Raw genomic sequence first — 7,968 nt, forward strand, 5'->3', positions numbered from 1 at the left:
AAGATTCTGCTTCCATCCATTTGGAAAAAGTTCTGTCCCCCTCTGGCTATGTAGCTACAGTAGAAATAGTTCAAGTCAATTATACAGTGATAGTGCATCATTGTCCTTGGTAATGAGTTCCCAGAGGCATTTCAAGGCATCTTCACTGGAAATAGCTGACAAAGGTTATCAGACAAGCTAAATTATTATTTTGGACATGCATGTAAAGTAAATCTAAAGTTCAGAGTTAATCCTGTATGGTTTTTTCACCCTCACACTTTTAGTTAGATGTAGATTCCCTGAACTACTCACACTTACACAAACTGATGGCAATGAAGGGTTGAGGGCTTTCAGTCTAAAAATGCCCCACTCATATCTGGTTCATTCTACTGGCTCCATCCCATCTAACAAGAGGCTATGGGAAATTCAGTGTCAGATTCCAAAATCAACTAACCAATGATCAGGCAAGGGGGAATTTGAGAAGTCTGGCAAAGGACACAGCCTTATCAGAACTGCTATCTGTAAATTGATAGCTATGCAATACAAATATAATATTATTCAATATCCAGTGAAGTCAAAAGGAATTCTTCCATTATTCCAGGTGGTGTATCACCAAGGCATTGATTATTGGCCTATGGTGTTTAACTACATAATATGGACTAGACATCTCCATCTGTCTCAATGCTCATATAATGACAGGGCCTCTGGCAGAAGGTGAGTGAGAGCAGAACTTGTCCCCAGCAGAACTTGTCCTAGCGATGGAAGGGTTGAGGAAAGTCTCTTGGATTGGACACAGCATTTCAAGGTGCAGATTCTATTGCGCCTCAACCTACAGTTGTTGATTGGTGTTGGAAGGATAACAAAATCTTTTGGGAGAAAACATTTCTAACAGCATTGTTAGAGCTACAACACCCCACTTGGTACTGTAGGAACAGGAACACCATACTTTGAACTTGTTACTCACTGGCAGAGGCAGATCTAGGATTTCCCAAAGTGGGGTACAGAAGTAGCAACCCCCACTGCAAGGGAGGTTGCACTCCCCAGTCTCAACATCCACTACTCCACCCGTGTGGGAAGAACATGTTGCAGAAGCCCATGGGGAGTTTTTAAATTCTAAAAGAGATTAAAATACCTCCTCCTTTGCCCTTCCTGCCCAGAGGCAGTCCCCTCCCTTCCTCCTTCCCTTCCCTTGACCTACTCCCCTGCTTCCCCTACTGCATTCTCCACATTTGGGGCAAGGAAGTCGCAGAGTCAGCCAGGCTGAGCAGGGCTGGGCTCAGTTTCAGAGGGAAAAGCCACAAAGGCAACTGAAGAGAGGTCTCACTACCCTGCCAGGTCACAGTGTGGGTGCTTTTCTTGTACTCAATCCCAGCTAAGTACAGCCCCTGCGTAGCAGGCAGGAATGGCTCTGGTGCTTCTCTGCTCTCAGGACAGCTGGGAAACACAGTTAGAAGAGAGAGAGTAAGGGTAGGGATGGGGGAAGTGACATAGATGTAGCATTTCTGTGATCACGAAGGGAAAGGAAGAGAGTATTTTCACTTGCTTTAGGAACTTTTAAAAGTCCCTGGAGGCTGCCATGGTGTGGTCCAATCCAAAAGTTGGGTGCTGCAGGACCACTGCATCCCTCTGGATCTTTTCCTGCCCAATACTGAATATGTTCCCAGCTCTTTCAAGGCAGAAGTCAAGAACTTAAGACTGATTATTTAAAGCAAGATACAGCACATCATACATTCAACTCTGGAGACTCAATATTCAATGTATTTGATTTATATGCCATCCTTCCTAACAAACCTCAGGACAGCTTACAATAATAGAACAAAATCACTTATATGATAGGAAAAGGATAAAACACTGAAATGGGGTCTAGAATATCAACATAAAACAGACACTCCCTAAACAAGATCTCTGCTTAACATTGTTTGTTAAATGCTGATCAAAATAGGAAGGTCTTATAGCACTTCCCAAAGATGTCCAGGCTCCATCTCTGTTGGCCCACAAAAGGGAGTTCCAGAGCTGAGAAGTAACTGCTGAGAATGACCTTCCGTCCATTCCCACCCAAATAACTTGACATATTGATGGTACTTGCAGGAGGTTGCTCTCAGCTGGCCATAGAAATCATGACTGAGTGAAACAGAAAATGCAGTCCTTTATGTATGTTGGGCCAAGACCATTTAAGGCCTCAGTTCAAAACCAGCACCTTGATTTGTGACCATAAAGATATAGGAAGTCAGTGGACTCTGGAGCACTGGAGTTACATCAGAAGGCAGATTGCCATATTCTGTGCCAGCTTTAGCACCTGGACAATCTTCAAGGGTAGCTCTACATAGAGTATATGTATGATGGTGGCGAGATGTAACTCTGAAAGAAAGTGGTACAGCCTTTTCATAGAATCATAGTCTCATAGAAGTAGGGTCGGAAGGGACCTGGTAGATCTTCATGTCTGACCCCCCGTCTGGGCGGGAGAAAAGGCTGGACTCAAATGAGTCCAGCCAGGTAGTCATCAAGCCTCTTCTTAAAGACCCCCAGGGTAGGAGCCAGCACCGCTTCCCTTGGAAGTTGGTTCCAGCTCCTAGCTGCCCTGACTGTGAAGTAGTTCTTGCAGATGTCTAATCTAAATCTACTCTCTAATAACTTGTGTCCATTTTTCCTTGTTATGCCAGGGGGTGCTTGGGGAAACAGCGTCTCCCCCAAACCCTTCTGGTCCCCCTTAGTGAGTTTATAGACAATCACCAGGTTCTCCCCTCAGCCTTCTCTTGTGAAGGGTGAACAGGTTTAGGTCCCGCAGTCTTTCAATGTAGGGTCTGCCCTGTAGTCCCTGGATCATGCAGGTGGCCCTCCTCTGGACCCTTTCAATGTTGTTCACATCCCTCCTGAAATGGGGCACACAGAACTGGACGCAGTACTCCAGCTGTGGCCTGACCAGCGTCGCATAGAGGAGGAGGATCACCTCCCTGGCTCTACTTGAGATGCACCTGTGGATGCACGACAAGGCCTGGTTAGCCCTGCCAACCGTGACCTCACATTGTCGACCCATGTTCATCTTGGAGTCAATAATGACTCCAAGATCCCTTTCTGCCTCCGTGCTCTCAAGAAGGGAGTTTCCCATCTTATAAGTGTGCTGCTGGTTTCTGCGGCCCAAGTGCAGCACCCTGCACTTGTCAGTATTGAAACGCATCCTGTTTATGTCAGCCCACTCCTGTAACCTATCCAGGTCTTGTTGCAGTCTTTCCCTCCCTACTAGCGTGCTCACCTCACCCCAAATTTTGGTATCATCAGTGAATTTAAACAGGTGGCATTTCACCCCGTCGTCCAAATCGCTGATGAAGAGATTGAACAGCGCAGGCCCCAGGGCCGAGCCCTGGGGGACTCCGCTGCCCACTTCCCCCCAAGTCGAATATGACCAGATAGAATTGGGGAAAGGTGCCCCAAATTCCATCAGTGATAGTCCCACCAAGTCAAGGGGTCTCCCTACAACATTTATCTCTGCCTTCTTTGGTTTCAGTCTCACTGTGTTCATCTATGCCTACTCTACAACTACAGCCAGGAATCAGGAAAGGACTAAGACTGTAAGGCCTGAATCAAACAATAAAGAGGTAGAGGCAGGGTGTCCTCAGTATACTAATGGCACCTCACTACAAATCTCTGCACAGCTCCATCCAGTGGCCTCATATACATATTAAGCAGGAAGGGTGACCCCACAGAAAAAGTCCTGAGGGGCTGACAAGCACTCTGCTATCATAACCCTCTGGGACCATCCTGCTGGAAAAGAACAGGGAGAATTTCTGTCACGTAGAACAAAACAGTGGGCATCACAGATGTAGGATGGCATTAACTATTTGTTAGAGAACCAGCTTCAGAAGTTAGTTAGTTCATTGATAATGACAATTAAGAATATAACCAAACAGTAGTGACACAGATAATAGGGGTGGCATTTTGTGTTTTATAGTTATATAGAATGACTCTATTCTGGTCCTCTCTAGGTTATTTTAGAAATTTATGCATCCAGGGGAATTGTATTCCTGGATTCATAGCCCTGGGTCCATTGCAGATTATATAGGTTTTTTCATAAGTACAGGGAGACTGCTTCAACATGCTGGAAATCCGGAACATCAGAGCGGACTTAATTAATTGAGTCTGCTGGAGCATGGAAATTGATGCACTCTGGCAGCCTTCTGTGTCACATATATCAGTGTCCCCACACTAAAAAAAGTGGCAGTGGGGTTCTTTGAACTAAAACATGTTCAATGAGCTTTAGTGTTTCTAATTAGTGTGGCACAGGAGGCCAGCCCAGGGATTGCATCACCCACCCTTGTGAGCTCCAGCTGCTCCTCAGCCAGAGGAGGACACTGGCTCGCCAGTCAGGTTTCATGCCCCTGTACCCCTGGGAAGAGGGTCCACCCCTCTTCTCCCCTCCTTGTACCTACATTCCCACCCTACCTGGCCTGGCTGAACTCCCTCCTGGCCCCTGGAGTTCCACCCCCGCTAGCATACAGGGAGTTTGGAGCCACAGAAAAACTTTATTTAGCAGCCAGTGCCCACTCAGCTAGGGAACTATGGATCTCTCAAATGTGAAAAATGTTTTTGATATCTGTGGTGATATGTCCTCAGCTGTCAGGGGCAGGGAGGTGCAGCTCATGCACTGGCACCCCTCCAGGCAGTAGTGAATATTGCCTGCCTCACCATCAGATCTCTCAGGGTCCCACACCAGGCTCTCAGGTGTGCCATAGTGATCATCATCATTAGGGTGTAGAGGGTTGGGCACCCATCAGTGCGAACAAACATTTCATTGAGGTGTGCCCAGGATACTCTCATCAGGGGCATGATTGGGGTGCAGGTCATGCTTTGCAGGGGGGGACCTGCCCCAGGGTGCCTCTTTGGAGATACCCTGTCCCAGAAGGGCAGGGGCAACAGCAGTTCAGTGTCCCAGGTGGTCAGGAGCCCCTCAGCCCCAGGCCCGGCTACCATGGGCCTGGTGGCATGGGACAAGACTGCCTGGCCAGCAGGAGAAGAAGGCAGGGAATATGCCCGAAGCAGCAGCAGCAGATGCTGTCAGGATCCAGGCTTGTCCCAATCTGGGAAGGTGGCGGGGAAGGCAGGCTGTCTGTGGCAAGCACCAAGCAGCCCATCTGCCCTTACAGAGTGAGTGGTGACAGTGGGCTCACCCCACCCTTACCATATCCATGACCAAGATTAATGTCTATCTTCAGAGGTCTCAGTTACAGATGACATGGTCTCATATGTGTAGTCCCCTCCCCTCTGAGGGTCAGCAACCTCCTGGCTGTCAGCTCCTCATAAGACATCCTTCACCTGGGGACTGTGGCTTTCACAAGAAAAGTGGTTCCAATCTTGAAGTATCAGTGAATGTATGGGTAATATCAACAGAAAATAATCAATGTCTACTGATGGGCCCCTGGGCCTTGTATTCCAGACCTAGACTGGGACCTTTTGACTTCCTCCTTTTAAGAGCCACCTCACAAGTTTGGCAGTTCCCAGCTGCAACCTTGGCCCTTGTGGGGTATTTCTCTGGGTTCCTGCCCCTTCCCACCTCAGCCCCATCCAACCTGAGGCTGGACCATTTGGCTCATTCCTGCTGGTGTACCTGGCACCCGCTTCAGTGGTCCCTATTGGCTCTCTGCCTCATTGGGGCCTTGGGCTGTCACAGTCCCACAAACCCATGCTGCTGCCTTTTCCACCACCAGCTTTGCCCCCTAGCCCAGTTCCTTGGCCTTGCCCCTCCTTAGGGTTTCCCAGCCAGCATGTTGGTTCCTTGGTGCTTGTCCATTCCTCCTGGCCCCGGTGCCATCTACCTATCCTTTACTATGTTCCATGGTACTTTCTGGTCCTCCTCCCAGAGAGTCTCCAGGGAGTGCTAGTGTCTCTCCTGCGCCACACTATGTTGTGCCTCTTGGTTCTCCTCCTGGAGTACCTGTGGGGCTGGCTGATACCAATTCTGTGCCCCAGCCCATGGTGCTTCCTGGTCCTTCTCTCTGAGAGCCTGCTGGATGTGCCAGTGTCTTGGCAAGCTGCTCGCCTCTGACAGCATTCCCAAGCATCTCCCAGCTACCGGGCTTAAACCTTCCCATGCTGCCCCAGCTATTTTCTCTGGCCATCTTTTCAGTGGCCCGCTCTTCTCCTTGGCCCCGCCCTCTGTCACTGCTGATTTGCAGGTTTAGGCAGCTCTGGAACTGGTTTGCCTGAGCCAGCCATCTCAGTCTCAGCATCTGCTCACAGCTGCTGTTCATCATCTCCCCTGGGGTGAGTACCAGGTAGAATTAGGGTGGGTTCTCTCTCCCTCTTTCACATATCCATGCCCCACCCCCCAAGCCACTAGGCAGCCTTCTCTTATTACCTGGTATAAATGGTGTTGGTAGTGATGCCTTGTCCTGGTGGTCTTGGAACATCTCTGGGGTCTCCCTTGAATGGCAATGAGACAAAAAAAAAAAAATCAGCCACTAAGTTGTTCTTCCCTAGTTTATATTCTGTTGAATACTGAAATGGCTGTAACACCAAGGCCCAGCATGTGATCTGTGCATTGTCCATTCTGGTTGACTTGATACACTTCAAAGGGTCATAGTTTATTATCACCATGAACTCCCAGCCAAGCAAATAGTAGCAAATGTATTTTACTCCCTATTTTAGAGCCAAGCATTCTAAATCGATTGCGGTGTGTTTTCTCTTGCTCATTGAGTTTCTTGCTCATATAGGTCACAAGTTTTTCAGACCCCTTGATTTTCTGAGACTGTTCCTATCACTTGACCTAAGGCATTGACCTGCAGGACAAATGGTATTGAAAAATCTGGAGTATGCAACACCACCTCTTGACACACCACTCGCTTGACATCCTCAAATGATTTTTCCTGTTTCTTTCCTAACTTGATGGCTCCGCTTCCCTTGCCCTTGATCGCGTCTGTGAGGGGAACCATGAGTCCTGAGAAGTATGGAATAAATCACCTGCAGTAACTCACTAAGCCCAGGAATGCCTTCATTTGTTTTTCAGTCTGCAGAATCTCACAGTTCTTTATGACTACTACCTTATCAGCCAATGGTTTAATCCGGCCTTGTCTTACCAGAAACCCCAGATACTTGGTTTCTGACTGCCCCAGTGCACATTTATTAGGGTGGGCCATTAAGCCCACCTGCTTCACCTCTTATAGCACTGCCTGGACTGCTCACACATGCTGGTCCCATGTTTTGGTGTATACCATGATGTGGTCAATGTAAGCAGCGGCATAGTCATGGTGTGGGTCCAATAACCAATCTATCAATCTCTGAAAGGTCACTGCTGCTCCACTTAGACCAAAGGGCATCCGACAGAATTTGTACAGATCCCAACAGGTCCCAAACACCCTTTTGGCTCTGTCCTCCAGGCCCAATGATATTCGCCAATACCCCTTGGCTAAGCTGAAATTTGAGATAAACCGTGCCTGACTTATCCTTTGAAGCAATTCCCCTACCTGTCGCATAGGGAGTATGTCAAATTGTATGATAGCGTTAAACCCGCAGATGTTGATACATAGCCACAAGGTTCCATCTGCCTTTGGGACCATCACTAGGGCTACGCCAGGATTTCCAGGGGCTATGCCAAGGGATCCAGTGGGGCTATGCCAGAGGCTTCTGGACTCCCTGATGATCCCCTGCTCTGCCATTTTCTTTATCTCTTCCTTCACTATTGGATACCAATGATCCATCACCATCTCTCTTGCTATAGACCCTTCAGGTGTGACAATTTTATGTACTGTGCCTTTGGCTTTACCTGGGATATCATTGAACACATAAGCAAAGTCTGGACTAGCCATGCCACCTGCCTCCACCATTCAGCAATAAAGTCTTGCCCTCTGGGGATCCCTCCCCTTGCTTCCAGACCCTCATTGGCTCCTCCAGCATTCTCCCTTTGACTCTCACCACAATTTTAACAGGTTGGCATGGTATATCTGTTTCTCTCACCTATGTCCTGGACATAGTATGTCATAGTTCACTGGACCAACCCAG

Source organism: Crocodylus siamensis, chromosome 2 (genome assembly GCF_052110815.1).
Source record: "Crocodylus siamensis isolate JL-2025a chromosome 2, ASM5211081v1, whole genome shotgun sequence".
In the NCBI taxonomy this organism is placed as follows: domain Eukaryota; kingdom Metazoa; phylum Chordata; order Crocodylia; family Crocodylidae; genus Crocodylus; species Crocodylus siamensis.